This window comes from Megalobrama amblycephala, linkage group LG16 (assembly GCF_018812025.1).
Source record: "Megalobrama amblycephala isolate DHTTF-2021 linkage group LG16, ASM1881202v1, whole genome shotgun sequence".
In the NCBI taxonomy this organism is placed as follows: Eukaryota; Metazoa; Chordata; class Actinopteri; order Cypriniformes; family Xenocyprididae; genus Megalobrama; species Megalobrama amblycephala.
This window is the reverse complement of record NC_063059.1, coordinates 44,009,711-44,028,184: the sequence shown is the minus strand read 5'-3', so window position 1 is coordinate 44,028,184 and position 18,474 is coordinate 44,009,711. Positions and strand designations below refer to the sequence as shown.

The 18,474-nt window shown below is 39.2% G+C and overlaps 1 pseudogene; it reads right to left on the bottom strand.

The window, feature by feature from the left end:
* The window catches only part of LOC125249074, a 31,926-nt pseudogene that overhangs the window by 12,819 nt on the left and 633 nt on the right, over positions 1–18,474 (bottom strand).

Here is an 18,474-nt window from a genome sequence, read left to right as displayed (position 1 = left end):
GTGATTCAATCAAGAACCAACTTAAGCTCGATTAGAATTTTCCTATTGTCACTGTGAAGCCGCTTTGAAACAATATGTATTGTGAAAAGTGCTATATGAATGAAGATGACTTGACTCCTTCCATTTTGCAATCAAAAGGTAGGTAGTACCAAGGTAGTACCAAGATGACAGCGTGCATAGACACTGCTGCTCAGTACTCTCACTTTCGGTGCTTTGTTTTATTAGTGGTTTATGTGTTTCTAATTCCCAATATATTCTGTTGGGCAAACAACGTCTATGACCGGCACAATCTCCTAAACGAGGCTATGTAAGCAGCCATACAAACCACCACTTCCCAGCCTTTTCCTCACCAACGCAAGATCCATCACAAATAAAATGAATGAATTGAGACTACTGGCTGCAACAAACTTTGCCGGCAGGGACAGTTCCATTTTACTTGTAACTGAAACCTGGTTACATTCATCCATTCCGGACTCTTCTATCGAGCTAACAAGCTACACGGTACAACATCATGATAGGACCAGTGACTCCGGTAAGAGCAGGGGAGAGGGATTATGTGTGTATGTTCATAACAACTGGTGCACTAACATAGTGACTGTAGCCAGTCACTGCTCCCCGGACCTGGAGTGTGTGACTGTTAAATGCAGGCCCTGTGGTCATGATAACTGCCGTGTACATTCCACCGGATGCTAACGCTAACTCGGCTCTCAGACACTTGTACTGCAACATTAGCTTACAGCAGAGCATGTTTCCTGACACCGTGCACATAATAGCGGGGGATTTCAACCATGCAGATTTTATAGCAGTGCTCCCAAAATTTCACCAGCATGTAAAGTGTGCTACCAGAAGAGCTAACATACTGGACACCAGGACCTCAAAGTGTTTACAGATACTGTCTTGTGTTACATAAAGAACTGCACAGACATTGTAACAGTGGACAAACACATCCGGGTCTATCCCAATCGGAAACCCTGGATGACCAGGGAGGTCCAGCAGCTGCTAAAGGAGAGAAACAATGCCTTCAGGTCTGGCGACAGGGCTCTCTACAGCAAAGCCCGAGCCAATCTGAAGAGAGGCATCAGAAGAGCCAAGGCTGACTATAGGAAGTGGATTGATGACCATCTGGATAGTAACAACAGCAGGCAGGTGTGGCAGGCAGTTCAGCATCTCACCAACTTCAGGTCCGGCCATGGAACTGCTGAGGGTGACGCCTCGCTGGAAGAGGAGCTGAACCTCTTCTTTGCCCACTTTGTGGTGGAATTACACAATACAGCCATACAGCACCCAACGGCCCACAGCAACTGCAAATTCACCCTCTCTGTGGAGGAGCATGAGGTGAGGCACACATTGAGAGCCATCAATCCCAGGAAAGCTGCGGGCCCTGATGGCATCCCCGGACATGTTCTGAAAGACTGTGCAGACCAGTTGGCTGGGATCTTTACTACAATCTTTAACAAATCCCTATCCCTGTCTGTTGTACCACCCTGCTTGAAATCCTCCGCTATAGTCCCTCTGCCCAAAAGATCATCCATTACCAGCTTCAATGATTACCGGCCAGTAGCACTTACCCCTGTGATAATGAAGTGCTTCGAAAAACTGGTACGGAGATATATTCTATCATTTCTGCCCCCCAACTTTGATCCACATCAGTATGTCTACAGGGCAAATAGGTGCACGGAGGACGCAGTAGCTGTAGCTCGTCACACTGTGTTGACTCACCTGGAGCAGCGGGGGAACTACACTCTGTTCCTCTTTGTGGACTACAACTCTGCGTTCACAATCCTCCCCCACAGATTGGTGTGTAAATTGTTAGACCTGGGTCTGCCTAACTCCATATGTCTTTGGATTAAGAACTTCCTGACAGGATGCACACAGAGGGTCAGAGCAGGCCCCCACATCTCAACAGCTCTTAGTCTCATCTTAGTCTCAGCACCGGCTTCCCTCAGGGCTGTGTATTTAGCCCCTGCTCTATACCCTCTATAGATATGACTGCACACCTTTCCACTCCAGCAACACCTTTGTTAAATTTGCTGATGACACTACAGTAGTAGGGCTCATCTCAGGGGGTGATGAGTCAGCCTACCCCGCTGCTTCATCCCATAGGGTAACAGACTTCCGTTTCCTGGGAGTTCATATTGAGAAGGACCTGACATGGGGCATGAACACCACAGAATTAGTGAAGAAGGCACAGCAGAGACTCTACTTTCTGAGGGTCCTTAGGAAGAACAACATCACTCAGAGTCTGCTGGTTTCCTTCTACCGTTCCACCATAGAGATCATTCTCACTTACTGCCTCTGTGTGTGGTTCTCCAGCTGCACTGTGATGTGCAAAAAACAGCTTCAGAGGGTCATCAGGACTGCTGAGAAAATCATTGGGTGCCGTCTCCCAACCTTGGAGGACCTACACAGTTCTCGCTGCCTCAAGAGAGCTTACAGCATCATAAAGGACACATCTCATCCAGGTCACTCTCTTTTCGATCTGCTTCCATCAGGCAGACGGTACAGATCCATTAGAACAAGGACAAACCGACTCAAAAACAGTTTTTATCCAATAGCTGTACAAGCTCTAAATGCCACCTAACATAATGTTACATTACATATGCAAGAAAGCTTTTTGCAATCAAATGTTCTAGTTTTTCTCATGGTGCTATAAGATTCTCTTCCCCCTTGCAATAAGGGCTTTGTGCAATTTCTGATGTGCAATATACTCTTTATTCAAAATATAAAGAGCACATATTTTTTCATTATTTATTATATATTTCTTTCTTACGTGTATTATTTGTATGTGTGTGCACTTGAATGAGACTAAATTTCGTTGTACAGCTGTACAGTGACAATAAAAGTTTTCTATTCTATTCTACTCTAACTTATCAGTGTTCAAAACATGCTGGGAAATCACTGAACTTCCCGACATGGCATTACACGAGTCATTATTGATAGGCTGTCTGTCATCTGCAAAAAACAATCACGTTTTAGAGAAGGAGAAAAAAAATCATCCACTGATTTTCAAAGCTGTTAACGACTTTTTTTACTCGAGAAGCTTGATAGAAATGTAATGGAGTGAAAAGTACAATATTTGTCTTCAAATGTAGTGAAGTTAAAGTCACAAGTTTCCAGAAAAAAATATACTTAAGTACAGATACTCAAAAAGTGTACTTAAATACAGTACTCAAGTAAATGTACTTTGTTAATGTCTACATCTGCCATTTGAGAAGCACCCGCAAATTACGTACAACATCCCAGAAATCAGTCTGTGCCCTGTAATTGAAAAATCTCTGATTTCTTTGTTTCTCTTTGTTCATAATGTTTTAGACTGTAATGATTGTACTCAGTGTTACTTACTGATCATTTCTGCCTCCAATTAATCTGTTCAGGTCAAACACCTTCATTGTCTTCTCTGAGGTCAACAACACAAAAACTAAAGCTGACCACTGAGATGAGGAGAGTTTCACATGACGTAATCCTCCATACGTACGGCGTTCAGCTTTTTTCACTAGTGAAAGATCACCCAGTTCATTCAGACAGTGAAACAGATTGATGTATTTATCTGGAGAGGGATTCTCACTGATCTTCTCTTTAATATAGTCAACTGTTTTCTCATTGTTGTGAGATCTGTTTCCTGTCTGTGTCATTAGTTTTTGTAAGAGACTCTGATTAGACTCCACTGACAGACCCAGAAGGAAACGAAGGAAAAGGTCCAGATGCCCATTTTTACTGTCTAAAGCCTCATCCACAGCTCTCTGATGGATATCAGATAGTGAAACTTTGTCTCCATTAGTTGGTTTGGTAATCTGGTCAAACACATTGATGTTCTTGTTTAAGAAGGAGAGATGCACATATAGAGCTGCTAGATGTTCCTGAATGCTCAGATGAACAAAGCAGAAGACTTTCCCCTGATACAAGCCCAACTCCTCTCTGAAGATCTGAGTGCACAATCCTGAGTACACTGATGCTTCTGTCACATCAATGCCACACTCTCTCAGGTCTTCCTCATAGAAGATCAGATTTCCTTTCACAAGCTGCTGATAAGCTAGTTTCCCCAGTTTGAGGATCACGTCTTCATCTTTCACGTTCATTTCATAGTCTGTCTCATAGTCCTTCTCAAGTTTGATGTTGGTCTGAATGATCAGGAAGTGTGTGTACATTTGAGTGAGAGTCTTGGGGAGCTTTCTTTTCCGTGATTTCCTCAACATCTTCTCTAGAACAGTGGCTGAGATCCAGCAGAACACTGGGATGTGACACATAATAAAGAGGCTCCTTGATGACTTCAGGTGTGAGATGATCCTGTCGGCCAGACTCTGATCCCTGATTCTCTTCCTGAAGTATTCCTCCTTCTGTGGGTCACTGAAGCCTCGTACCTCTGTCACTCGATGGACACACTCAGAGGGGACGAGATCAGCTGCTGCTGGTCTGGAGGTGATCCAGATGAGAGCAGAGGGAAGCAGATTCCCCACAATGAGGTTCATCAGCAGCTCGTCCACTGAGGCTAATTCAGTCACATCACACAACCTCACATCTCTCTGAAAATCCAGAGACAGACGACACTCATCCAGACCATCAAAGATGAACAACACTTTATATTTGTCACTGGAATATTTCCATTTCTTTTGTTTCAGGGAAAAAGACATGAAGAAGGTCTGAAAGACTGAGTGTTTTGTCCTTCATCAAGTTGAGCTCTCTGAAAGGAAGTGGAAATATGAGCTGGACGTCCTGATTCTCTTTCCCTTCAGCCCAGTCCAGGATGAACTTCTGCACAGAGACTGTTTTTCCAATGCCAGCGACTCCCTTTGTCAGCACAGTTCTGATGGGTTTGTCTTGTCCAGGTAAAGGTCTAAAGATGTCACTGCATTTGATCGGTGTGTCCTCTGTTTCTGCTCTCCTGGACTGTGTCTCAATCTGTCTCACCTCATGCTCATTATTGATCTCTCCACTTTCACTCTCTGTGATGTAGAGCTCTGTGTAGATCTCATTCAGGAGTGTTGGGTTTCCCTGCTTTGATATTCCCTCATACAAACACTCAAACTTCTTCATCAGATTTGATCTCAATGTGTTGAGGACTTCAGCAGGTTTAGACTCATGGCTGTAAAATTAAAAAAAAACAAAAAAAAACACAACACATTATTACACAAGTTAATGTAAAGTAAACAGCCATAAATCACAAAAAAATATTATTTTTTTGTTTTGCTGTATAATGGGACACAGAACATAATTAGGTTTCTGAAATGTTTCAATTATTAATCATGTGTTTGAGTGATGTATGATGTGCATTGCAGCACCTAAATTAATTAAACAACAACAAATTTTAAGTTTTGTTTTCACCTTGTCTGGATAGAAGATTTAACCTTAAATCAGAATGAGGAGTGTAAAAAATCTTGCAGGATTGGAACTCAGTAATTTTTTTTTTTTGTTCAAATCCAGATCATTACACTGCTGTATATTAATAACAATTTAATAAAAATAAAATACTATAACCATTACTTATATAGAAATAATATACCTGAGATCAGGCTGTGTGTTTCCACTCTTTAACATTGGTGGCTTCATCATAGAGCAGTCACTCTTCATAGACACACAGCTGGACTCTGGTTTTGATCTCTTCTGCTGGACTGAACTGCTTTCAAAACTAAGTAAAATAAAAAGCATACAGACTTATACATGTTGTGCACATTTACTGGAATATTCTGTGTCAAACTTTGATTACAATTATTTTGAGAAATGAACTTACTGGTTTGCAAATTTTAATCAAAATTCGAAAAATGTAACAAAGCAACTGAGAAAAAGGGTAATATTAGGAATTAGGGATTCAAATCAACTACATAATTACAGAATTAATTCAACTCAGGTGAACATCAACCACGATCACATGACACTTTTAAATGACATACTTTTTTCTTTATTTTCCCTGAAAAAATGGAAGTGAAATATGAAAATATGCCCCCTAGGTGAGGTACATTGTAACATGTGAAGGGCACGTTGTAACACGACCATATGACAGCTTAAATTGTTGTTTTATGTAATCAAAAAAATAGACAAAACTAAAATATTTTGTCAATATTTTTATATAAATCACTATATGTTTTAATAACTTTTTAATAAACATTTTAAAATAATGACATTTTTTAATCATTAAAAATGAACAATACTGAGATTGGCAAAGAACACTGCAAAACACAGCTACAGAGGGTGAGCACTTGACGTCACTATTGGCCGCTATGACTGCTGTAACACCCAGTGAGTGGCACAAAGACTAAGCGGCAGCATTGGTTTTCAGTGTGAATACCGCGAAAAACACATTAAAATATAGCTGCAAGCAGCGATGATGGGCCCAAGCCTGGTGGCACCGCCACTCCGGTGGCTTAAGAGCAACTGTGCATGGTGGGCAATGGCGGACAACACTTTTCTTCATGTGTTTTTGACCTCCCAATACATGAAATCACAGATGTCATGTAATAATAATTGTAACTCAAACAACATTTAGAAAACTAGTCCAGTCCAAATAGTGATATAGTGTCATGGCTCAATTTCAAATGCATGTGAAGTTATCATTTGCAGTTCAAAAGTTTTATAAGTTTATCAATAAATCCGTAAAAGGGTTAAAAACCAGTAATCAAGATTGTAATACACACACTGACACACACAGACACACACACAGAGACTGAAGGAGTGAGAGGGGAGGGGAGAGGAGAGGAGGTGGTAGGGGGTAGGGGGGTTGGACAGAGAGAGAGAGAGTCTACGTCTATGCGTTTGTGTGTAAAAAAATCCACATTCAAACCAAAATATCTGACTTCCTGTTGGTCAGAGCTAATGACTGTAAATTAGAAAGTTGTCCAGCCTAATGAGGTCAATATGTGTGCCGTGTTTGGTGACTGTAGTTTAAACTAACCCCCCACAATCAAAGATGGCGCTATAGAGGCCCTCCTCCCTGCCTGTTTTTACGGTTTTGCCCACTAGTTGACATCTCTGACATTTGTATCGAGTTTCATGCTATTTGAAGCATGCTAAGCATCTGAAATGCATCCAAAATGAAAATTAAAGTTTGATGCATTGCCATGGCAACAGTGTTTGAGATATCACGATTCTTATCACAGGTCTAAATCTGCTGTGTATTGACATTACACTGATGAAGTTTGAAACAAATCGGGTAAAAAAAAAAGAGGGTGACCTCTAGGGTTGTAACGATATACCGGTATGAACACGTACGATTATCATATCGTGTACATTTGCTTACTTACGGTATGGTAAAAAAAATTTTTTTTAAAAATCAAGACGCAGAATTTCACTTGCACATAGACAACAACTTTCCACTTCACAAAACTTGCTCCACACCCACACATACAGCAGACAATGTCAGAGACAAAAGTTGCCATCTCTATTCTCTGTGCCCCGTTGAAAAATAAGTTACAATTTGCAGTATGGGAATACTTAGATATAGAAAAACAAACGCGGATATCTACACTGTCCTCGAGTGTAGATATCCAAAAACAATGCGGGCGCAAAGTAGGCCTACCTGCAAAAGGAGGAAACACATCAAACATGTTGACCTATATTCGAGAACGCCATCCGTGTAGATGCAGGTGTGTTCCGTTTATAACTTAGGTCGTATGATGTGCGTGATGGAGAGGGAATCCCGGAATCCAGTCATGAAAATGGAATGTACAGTATAACGCAGCGATGTCAGGTAAAAACGCGCGATTTGTTGGACTGATGGATAAAACGAAAGCAAAGCTGTACAATAAATCAGATCACGACATGGTCTAGGCGGGGTCTTTGAATATTAAACGCAAACAGACTGCTGTATAAATATATCTGTCTGTTTAACGTGTCTGCCTGTGTGAAAGAGCTGCGCTGTTTCGTGTACTACATACTTAAAGGTGCTAAAGAGGATGTTTTGTTTTATACATTTTTGCAATATTACTTGAAACTGTCTTTACTAACTGGTAAAAGACTATTTATTAGGTGCACTTAAAGTAATAATATTAATATACATCATCTGTGCACAAGGTAGGGCCTTAAAAACATCAGCCAATCATTTACGCGATCATCGCGTAAACCAGTGGTTCCCAAACTTTTTAGCATGATGTACCCCCTGAAGAGATCATCATCCTTCTGCGTACCCCCTCTCTTCCACTTCGACTGCAGTCACACCTTTACCATTAAGGGACAAAATTTGCCCCCTAAATTGATTTTCCAGTGCATTTTTTTTACCTTTATGAATAACTTTATAAAATAAATAATGTTTTAAATAAAAATGTTCAATAGAGAAATATGCAAAGATGGTAAACTAAATAAACTAAATAAAACTTTTAAATATTAAACTAAAACCGCCAGTAGGTGGCAGCAAGTCACTGTTTTTATGAGTGAGTCATCGAAGCAAGTGGCTGTGAATGAGTCATTGAATCATTGACTCTCTCGATTCGTTCAAAGCCGCAGAATTGTTCACAAAACACAGACGTGTGTTGTAGTTCTGCTGTGGTTTTCGTTTGAACTATTATTTCATTGCAAAATAGAGTAAATACTGACAGTACTGTGTTTAAAATGTACGTTTTGTTTTTTGACCTGTTGTATAATAATGTCACGTTTGCAGTCGTGTGGATATTTGGGAACAATTGCATTCTTGCTCATTATCATCATTAAATACAAGAACTCACACAAGGTATGTTTTTGTACCGGAGAAAGTTTGAGTCTTAAATCGAAATGAATCCATTATGTGTGTCTATATTTGTTTTTCATGCAAGTAAGTGCTAAATCCCCACTTTTACAAAGGTGCATTGTCGAGAACGACAGTAATTTAGCGCGATATAAGGCAGCACACTTTGCATGCAATCTATCTTATGTGTGGATACAGTAATTTTTGACTGCAAATGATGAGGTAATTTGATTAAATGTACTGGATTTACAGCATTTTGGCAGTTAGAAAAACATGTTCGGGTTTAATATTATTTTAAGGTAGAATTAAATGAACTACTCTGCAGTTTGTTCACGTACCCCCTTTTGTCACCTCACGTACCCCTAGGGGTACGCGTACCCCAGTTTGGGAACCACTGGCGTAAACGATTGGCCCTCTGGCTTGTCAATCACTGCCATGGCGTTCTGTGTGAGAGACGAGCGCAGCTGCGCGTTCCAGTAACTTTCCACACTCTACAGGCGCCGCATGCAATGTTTTTGTCAGGAGACAGGAGTAACAACTGCAGATTATGAGTTACCTGCGGTGAGTCCGACATAATGAATCCAAAAAACATGACACAGCGAATGCCGGTGGTAAACACTTATGTTCCAATACGGGTGTTTACGAGTTTTGGGAGGCGTTCCTTTGAAATGTGTTGTGAACGAGGGGGGTTATTCTTACGCATGCGCTCATTTCAAAAACTCAGTAACAGTCTTTGGATTCTCAGTCGACGAAAAAATCCTCTCTATCACCTTTAAGTATGCGCGGCGCTCTTATTGTTTTTTAAGTGTTTGCCGTCTCGTTATCAGAGGACATGAACACAAACATATCCACGGTTGCTCTGAGATAGCGCTTAATGAGCATTTCATCATTTTATTTGAGAAAAACCATTGTCAAATACACCGAAACTCAAAGCTCTTCACTACATCCCGTCAAAATAAAAGACCGGTTTTTAACTGACAAATTTATTATGATTGTTAAATAGAATGTACTTCTCAAAATAATTATAAAAAAGTTAATTTCATTTCCATGATTTTTGATAATATTTGTATTAAAAAAAATAAAAGCCAGAAGAATTGTCAAAGCAGAATTTCTGAATTTTAATTATTAATAAAAGTTGTTCAATTTCTAATCCATAATAATTTATTAAATGTATTTGATTGTTTTTGATTATTGAAATCTGAATAGAGAAAACAAACATTTTAATTAATTTATTGGTCATTTTAATTGATGATATAAATAAAAATTGATTGTTTAATACAGTATACCGTGATACCGTGATATTTACTCAGACGGTTATCATACCGTGGCATTCTCATACCGTTACAACCTTAGTGACCTCAAAGCATTTTGAAAGTGAAACAATTCCTGCTACCAATTTGTGGTGCTATAACTAGGGGTGTGACGAGACAGGTATCTCACGAGATGAGACGAGACTCGAGATTTTTACACACTATTTTTAAGAAATCCTCAATGGCGAAATACATGACTAGAAAAAATATTCTGCAGGTGTGTTTGAAATGTTTTAACTAATCATCTTGTAATCAATGTCATTTCAGTTCTACTTTCTGAGTATGAATTATCATATGCAGTAAAAGACAACAATACTCAAGTACTGTAAAAGGTTTTGCCACTAACTCAACTGACTGACTTCTCTTCTGTATGATTTCAGTCTCTTCAGACCTTACTGTACATGATTTATAAACTTCTACGACTTTTGACCTCCTAACTGAACTCCTTTCCCCAAACTGATCATAAAAACAGTATAAATAAAAATGGTAACACTTTACAATAAGGTCTCATTTATTAACATCAATTAACCAACATCAACTAACAATGAGCAATATATTTGCTACAGTATTTATTAATCTTTGTTTATGTTAGTTAATAGTCATTCATTGTTAGTTCATGATAGTTCACAGTGCATTAACTAATGTTAACAAATGAAACCTTATTGTTTGTGCTTAATAAGATTAAGAGAAACTGTTATTCAGTTTTATGGTAACACTTTATAATAAGTGCAATCAAAATCACACTCTCTCAATATTCAAAGAGCAAATAAGACCAACGTTTTTCTTTGATACAGAGCTAAGAGATGGTTACAACTACAGTGCCCAGCCTAAAATAGCTTTCATATTGAGAGGTATTTGCATTCATCAGGGAGCCGCTTTCAAAATGAGGGTATTGAAAACGCGTTTGAATGCGCGCTCGCGTTTACTTTCACTTTTAGCGATCGCGCATAAATCTGTAAATATGGAGCGGCGGTGACCGTTATCCAACTGAATTAAATGTTTTTTTATTTAAATACAAAGCAAAACGACAGTGGAGGCGTAATGTAAACGAAGCGGTGGCATATTCTTTCCTAATCATCCTAACACTCTGTCATGGCAACAACATCACGAGACTACTTTTCGCCTCGACGAGAAATCTCGTCACATATTAGTCTCGCGAGTTCTCGTGCCACGAGATCTCGTCACACCCCTAGCTATAACTGACTCACAATAGTCATATCCGTGTGATCAGCATCCTATAACAAACACACAGGTGAAGTTTCATAAAAAGCAATCAATGTATGCAGACATTATAATACATGCGCAATGATATTACGCAGCGCCTGTGACCCCGTTTGCACAGGGAGCATGCCTTGCAACCATGGAGACATTTGTGAGACATGCTGCGTAATATCATTGCGCCTGCTGCACCCATGGTACAGCAGCAAAGTTCCTTGATTATTATGCCAGAATTAGAGTATAGTTCCTAGCCATATCGGCCTAGAAAATCGCATCTTTTCATTTTCTGTCGGTCTTAGTACACAATTTAACTACAGAGAGTCAAGTTTTAAATAGGAAAAATATTGAAACTCTTTGGTCATTTTTGAGCGAGATGCTATTGGTCTCATCAGATTCAATGAACTATGCTAAGCAATGCTAAAAGTGGTACCGCCAGACCCGGAGATGGATTCAAAAATGGTAAAACTCAACTGTTTAACTGTAGGGGAGTTGGAAAATGAGCCTATTTTCAAAAAAAGTGGAGTGTTCCTTCAAGCCATTTGTAGAAACCAAATGGTTGAAAAGACGACACAATTTTATGCCACAAGAAGATAAAGAGTGTTTGATCTCCAGATCAAAAGAGACAGAGAGACAAGGCAGGCCTCTTTCACTGACTGACCTCTGAATGACACAGAAAAACCCACAGAGACAGAAATAAACTATATCATATTGTTCCAAACCAATTCTAAATGGACTTACCAAACATGTATAATTCTATATCCTGTCTACAACTTATACATGTGACCAAGTATCCTTAGAAACATTCACAATTCACGTAATTGTATAACTTTTGAATGCTGATTGAAAGCATGTCCTGTCTGGTATGAACGCAAATCTCTATTTTCAGTTTAGATCATGGCTTGAATGAAATCTGTGTAAAATGTATCATATTCCATTTAATAGAAATCAAATCTAAACAGTACTCTCTGTATTCTCTGCCGAGAGTGGGAACACTTAGAGAGAATGCTTAGTTTATGATTGGGGAGGAGAAAAAGCCACCTTTGAAACAAGACGATACCTGGCCATACCTGATTCTTAAGTCTTCGTCGTCAGTTAGGAACCTGGGTGTGCTCTTTGATACCAATCTTTCATTTGAAGGCCATGTTTTTAGCATCTGTAAAACCGCATTCTTCCATCTTAAAAATATATCTAAACTACAACATATGCTCTCAATGAAGAATGCAGAACAGTTAGTTCATGACCTCAAGGCTAGATTACTGTAACGCTCTACTGGGTGGTTATTCTGCTCGCTTGATAAATAAACTACAGCTCGTACAAAATGCAGCAGCTAGAGTTCTTACTAGAACTAGGAAGTATGACCATATTAGCCCAGTTCTGTCATCACTGCATTGGCCTCCTGTTAAACATCGTATAGATTTTAAAATCTTGCTAATTACTTACAAAGCACTAAATGGTTTAGCTCCCCAGTACCTGAGCGAGCTCTTAACGCATTATAGTCCTTCACATCTATTGTGATCTCAGAATTCAGGCCAGCTGATAATACCTAGAATATCAAAATCAACCACAGACGGTAGATCCTTCTCCTGTTTGGCACCTAAACTCTGGAACAATCTTCCTAGCATTGTTCGGGATGCAGACACACTCTGTCAGTTTAAGTCTAGACAAAAAACGCATCTTTTTAACCTGGCAAAACCCTTTTCTCCAAGCCAAGGACGCTGAAAAGGGGATCCACATTCAAAGACAAGCAACAAGAAAGTGCTTCCAGATCCTAAAGCTGAACTGGTGCATTAAATTACTGTGATTCATGGTTCGTTCAGGTCAGTTCTTATGAAATGCATATTTTGATAGAAATGCTCATCATTTCACTCTCTCTTACAACTCTCTCTTTTTAATTTCCTATCTGTTTGCTCCACGTATGATGGTGTGTTTGTGTGTGCGTATTTGTGTTAGATATTAGTTTGTGTTAGAATAACAGTCTCCTGTAGATTTTTTAAAAGAAGTGTCTTTGTTAAGTGCTTGTAAATTTACTTTCTTAAACTGCCAATCTAAATGTTACCTTGCTACTAAATAGTGTTTTCACGATAGTTGGATATTCATATCTGCTAAAAGAGCTTATTACGGCCCAAGCAAATGAACGCTGGACAATTCATTTGCTCAGTTGTAAACTAAGTGACACTTTATAATTCCCTATAAATTAATTAATTTAATTTGAGCTGATTTGTCTTACAATTCTCTCTGTAAACAGTAAATACCCATTGTAATGTCAAACAATGACATTATGACGAAAAAGTGTGTACACATCTGGCCTAAATGTTTAGAGGTTTTCAGCTTCGCTTGGCATTCTAATAAGCACCTAACGTTACATAAAGTATAACAGTGACGCTGCTATCATGTCTTATAAATTACGCAAACTAAGGTGACACTTACCATAGAGAAACATCGTACTCCAGTCGTGATTGCGAATCAGTTTCTGGTTGATTGACTACTTCAGACTAGAGGTCTACACTGCGTTCCAAATTATTATGCAAGTGACATATCAGTAAGATTTCAGTACAATAAACATTCAGATTTTAGTTTTTCTAAAAAAATGTTTGGGACAGTCGGGTCTGTGTCTTCCCGGCCGGGTTCGGGTCCAGCTTTCAAATAATGAAGGGTCCGCGTTGGTTCCGGGTAGTACATTTGTGGCATTTCTCGGTGCTGCACGGGTCCGGGTCCAACTTTCAAAATAATAGTTGGGCCTGGGTCGGTTCCGTGTAGCACAATTATGGGTCTCTTCGGGTTCGGGTATGAATTTTTGGACCCGTGAAGACCTCTACTTCAGACATTTCATTATTCGGGCTCGAATTGATACAGTAAAATGTATAGCTTTCATTCAATTATGGCAAAGGGCATTCCGTTTGGCGTTTCGGTGCACACAGTAGACCAATCAGAGCAGCGTAGGCTCACGGAAAGAAGGAGTTTAGAGAGACAGTTCTTCAAACTGCTTCTAACAAACACCTCTATCTTCGAACTTAGGTAAAATTAAATGTATATTATGATAAAACGAAAGTGTTTTTTGACCTTGCATGCATGTAAACCTGTTGTAGGAGACTCCCAAAACAAAATTAGGAAAATAAAATAGGGGCACTTTAAACCTTTAGATTACTGTGTTCATGTTACAACTAGCCCCGCATTAGGTTGTGCCCCGCTCACCCCTATACCTCAGTTTAGGCCGTTTGTCTCCACTCTTAAACATTCGTGGCTGATCCATAGATCTGTCACTCTTTATAGACACACAGCTGAACTCTGGGTTGGATCTCTTTTGCTGGACTGAACTGTAACAGAGAACACATTCAGTTTAATCCTTTAGATTACTGTGTTTGTGTTACAACTAGCCCTGCATTCACTCACACTTCTATACCTGAGATCAGGCTGTTTTTTTCCTCTCTTAAACATTCGTGGCTGATCCATAGATCTGTTACTCTTCATAGACACACAGCTGGACTCTGGGTTTGGATCTCTTCTGCTGGACTGAACTGTAACAGAGAACACATTCAGTTTAATCCTTTAGATTACTGTGTTTGTGTTACAACTAGCCCTGCATTCACTCACACTTCTATACCTGAGATCAGGCTGTTTTTTTCCTCTCTTAAACTTTCGTGGTGGATCCATAGATCTGTTCACTCTTTATAGACACACAGCTGGACTCTGGGTTTGAGCTCTTCTGCTGGACTGAACTGTAACAGAGAACACATTCAGTTTAATCCTTTAGATTCAATGCACTGTATCATACACCAGGAAGCGCTCTGTGCCAAAGCCTTCCAGATGGACGATGTGATGACCACTGTGGTGAAAACTATAAACTTGATTCGTTTAAAAGCGCTCAACCACAGGGAATTCCGGGCATTTTTGTCTGATATTGATGCAGAATACGGTGACGTACTATATCACTCCAACGTGTGGTGGCTGAGTCGCGGCTCTCTTCTACAACGGTTCTATTTGCTGAGGTCTGAAATTGACCTGTTTTTGAAAGAAAAAAATCTCAATGACCCTGACTGGATGGCAGACCTTTCTTTTTTTAGTTGATTTGACCAGTCACCTGAACGCACTGAATAAAAGCCTGCAGGGCAAGAACAAGCTGATATCGGAAATGTATGCGCACTTGAAATCCTTTGTTGTTGTTTTTTGAGAGACAAATCAGTGACCGCAATGCTGTGTCCGAAATTATCTAGAGTTTTTCAGACTCCAACATCCCTGGTAAAATGGATAAATATTCGACAGTGCTGACATCCCAAATCACAGAATTTAATCAGCGTTTTCAATACTTTTCCTGCTATTGATAACGACATCAACATTCTCAACCCCTTTCTCTGTTAACGTAGAAGACTTGCAAGAGAGTTGATCATTCTTTAAACTGCTAGACATTATTTGAAATCAACCCAAACAAACCCACCCCTCTCTTCACTGCTCCGCCTCTAAAACTCACCCTCCAATCCTAACCACCCTGCTCTGAGTCGGTCGAGGTGTCTCACCAGGCGAGTTGAGTGCACTAACAATGACGCTAAACACAGAATTCTCTAGCAGTTGTCAGTGTGCGTCACTCTCACTAGCTGGCCACTGTTACACACACAATACGAGTGTAAGTGATCAGCAGGCAGACATGAAGGAAGACTCTCCTCATCACCTCATCTGCCATGATGAAAAGCACAGGACTCCAAAACTCACACCTCCAAGAGAAGCAAACAAGGAAATAGATAGGCTAGAAGATAAGCCTATCAAGGACCATTTGTGCAAAGGAAGAATGATGACATTAGTATGTCATTGAGCAGGCTAATCCTAATCACAGTTTTCCCCATTGTTCACCCCAGTCACTCAGTCCTAAGGCCTGAGGTATGAGCTGAACTCCACTTACCAGAAAAGTCTGCAAGTGGCTTGAAGTCACAAATGACACAAAATAGACACACAGTGGACAAAATAGAGCAAATCTTCTCCATTTCTATTATCAGAACTCTATTTACTTAATGAGTGTTGTTTGTGTTCATGCAAAATATACAAACTTGCCTATTAAGGTATACATTAATGAATAGGTAAAAGTTCAACATAACTCAATGATGTCTGGTCTTTATGTTTTCAGCACGATGCCAAGGTTAACCTGAAACTGGTTTGGAAAGTGAATTATGCATAGGAAAAAAACCTTAAGGACATTGTTCTAAATGTGAACTTTAAGATATTTAAATGAATCTCATGTCCATTCAGCGGCCACTTCTGACAGCATCAGCCAATCAAAACACTGGATCTGTGCCAATTTGCAATTACCTCCTTCTCTACAGAGTCGTGAAGTTGCTCTCTCAAGACTCTGAAGCTCTAAAGAGAGAAACAAGGAAGTTCTGCAAGAAGTGAATTTGGGGAGTTTGAAAACTGCACCAGAGACAACGACTACAAGCTTAGCCCCCATCTTCAAAATATCTTCTGCAGCAACTTCAAAATCCTCTCATCAGAGATCCTCCAGATCTGTGTGTTCCAGAGAATAAGGATCATCTGCCCAGACATCAGAACCTTCAAAGCTTCTTCAAGGCTTCTTCTTCTGCGTGTTCCAGGAAAAGGACCTTCTCTGTGCTTCTCTGTGTAATGAATCAGTGTGTCAAATCAGTGGTTCGGAGCGCGAAAGTCACGTGATTTCAGCAGTTTGGCTGTTTGACAAGTGATCCGAATCATGATTCGATATGCTGATTCATTTATGCTCCGAAGCTTCATGAAGCAGTGTTTTGAAATTGGCCATCACTAAATAAGTCATTGTTTTGTTTTTTTGGCGCACCAAAAATATTCTCGTCGCTTTATAATATTAATATTAAATCACTGTACTCACATGAACCGATTTAAATATGTTTTTAGTACATTAATGGATCTTGAGAGAGGAAATGTCATTGCTGGCTATGCAGGCCACACTGAGTCATCGGATTTCAACAAAAAATATCTTAATTTGTGTTCCGAAGATGAACAAAGGTCTTACGGGTGTGAAACGACATGAGGGTGAGTAATAAATTACAGAATTTTCATTTTTGGATGAACTAACCCTTTAATGATTGACAAGGAAGAACAAAAAATAAATGACATTTTTCTAAAAAAATTTTTAAATGTATATGCTTTATATAAACAAATGATCGTCTTGCACATGCTTCCGCCAAAACCACACTTTCGTATTCTTCAAAAAGTTTACGCTGTATGTCCTTCACCTTCCCTATTCAACTTACAGATAAAACAGAACTGGTGCTGCGTTCGTTCCGTAAGTAGAATACGAAAGTGCAGTTTTGGCGGAAGCACGTGCAAGGCGATCATTTGTTTATATAAAGCATATACATTTAAAAAAAAATCAAAAATGACAGATTTTAGTTTCACTAAGACCCTTATTCCTCATCTGGTATCGTTTAAAGCCCTTTGAAGCTGCACTGAAACTGTAATTTTGATCTTCAACCGTCTGGAGGCCATTGAAGTCCACTATAAGGAGAAAAATCCTGGAATGTTTTCATCAAAAACCTTCATTTCTTTTCAACTGAAGAAAGAAAGACATGAACATCTTGAATGACATGGGGGTAAGTAAATAATCAGGAAAATTTTATTTGAAAGTGAACTAATCCTTTAAGATACTTAAATACATACAAATTAAACAACATCCCATTGCTTTCACTCATTTACATTATTTTCCAATGCAATCTCCAGTCTTAGATCAAATTAAGTTTCTCTCTCTCTCTCTCTCTTTTTTTTTTTTTTTTTTTTTTTTTTTAATAAATGAAGAAATATTCCAGAGTTGATCATACAAAAATTAACTGGGTTGATCATGTTAAACAACACATCATCCGGGTTTAAGGTTATAGCGATGACTATATTGACAGAAATGGGAGATGAATAAACTGAAACAATAAAAACACACGCCATTGCCTCGTTTAGATAATGTTGCACAGTTCAAATGAAAAATGACACACAAGGTATCATGTAAATCTAAATAAACTGTTTTAAAGATTCACGTTTATTGTAAAGTTCAAAGAAGTTTAATTTCTTGTCAAAACTGCGTCTGTCCATTATTTTCTCACAGATAAGCAGAGAGACTGGGCAGTATTACGCCCTCTGAATGTAGATGCGATGGCTGGATCACGTTTACATTACACTGAGATCACAAAGCGTCCTTGACTACCTCCGAATCAGGACACGTTAATCGTATAACATTCCAATCACAAACGCGTTTATACTTGTCTTTTCAATGCATATGTGGACAACATCCAGGTACAGGTCACATGTTAATGCCAAGTGTAAACACAGCCTTTG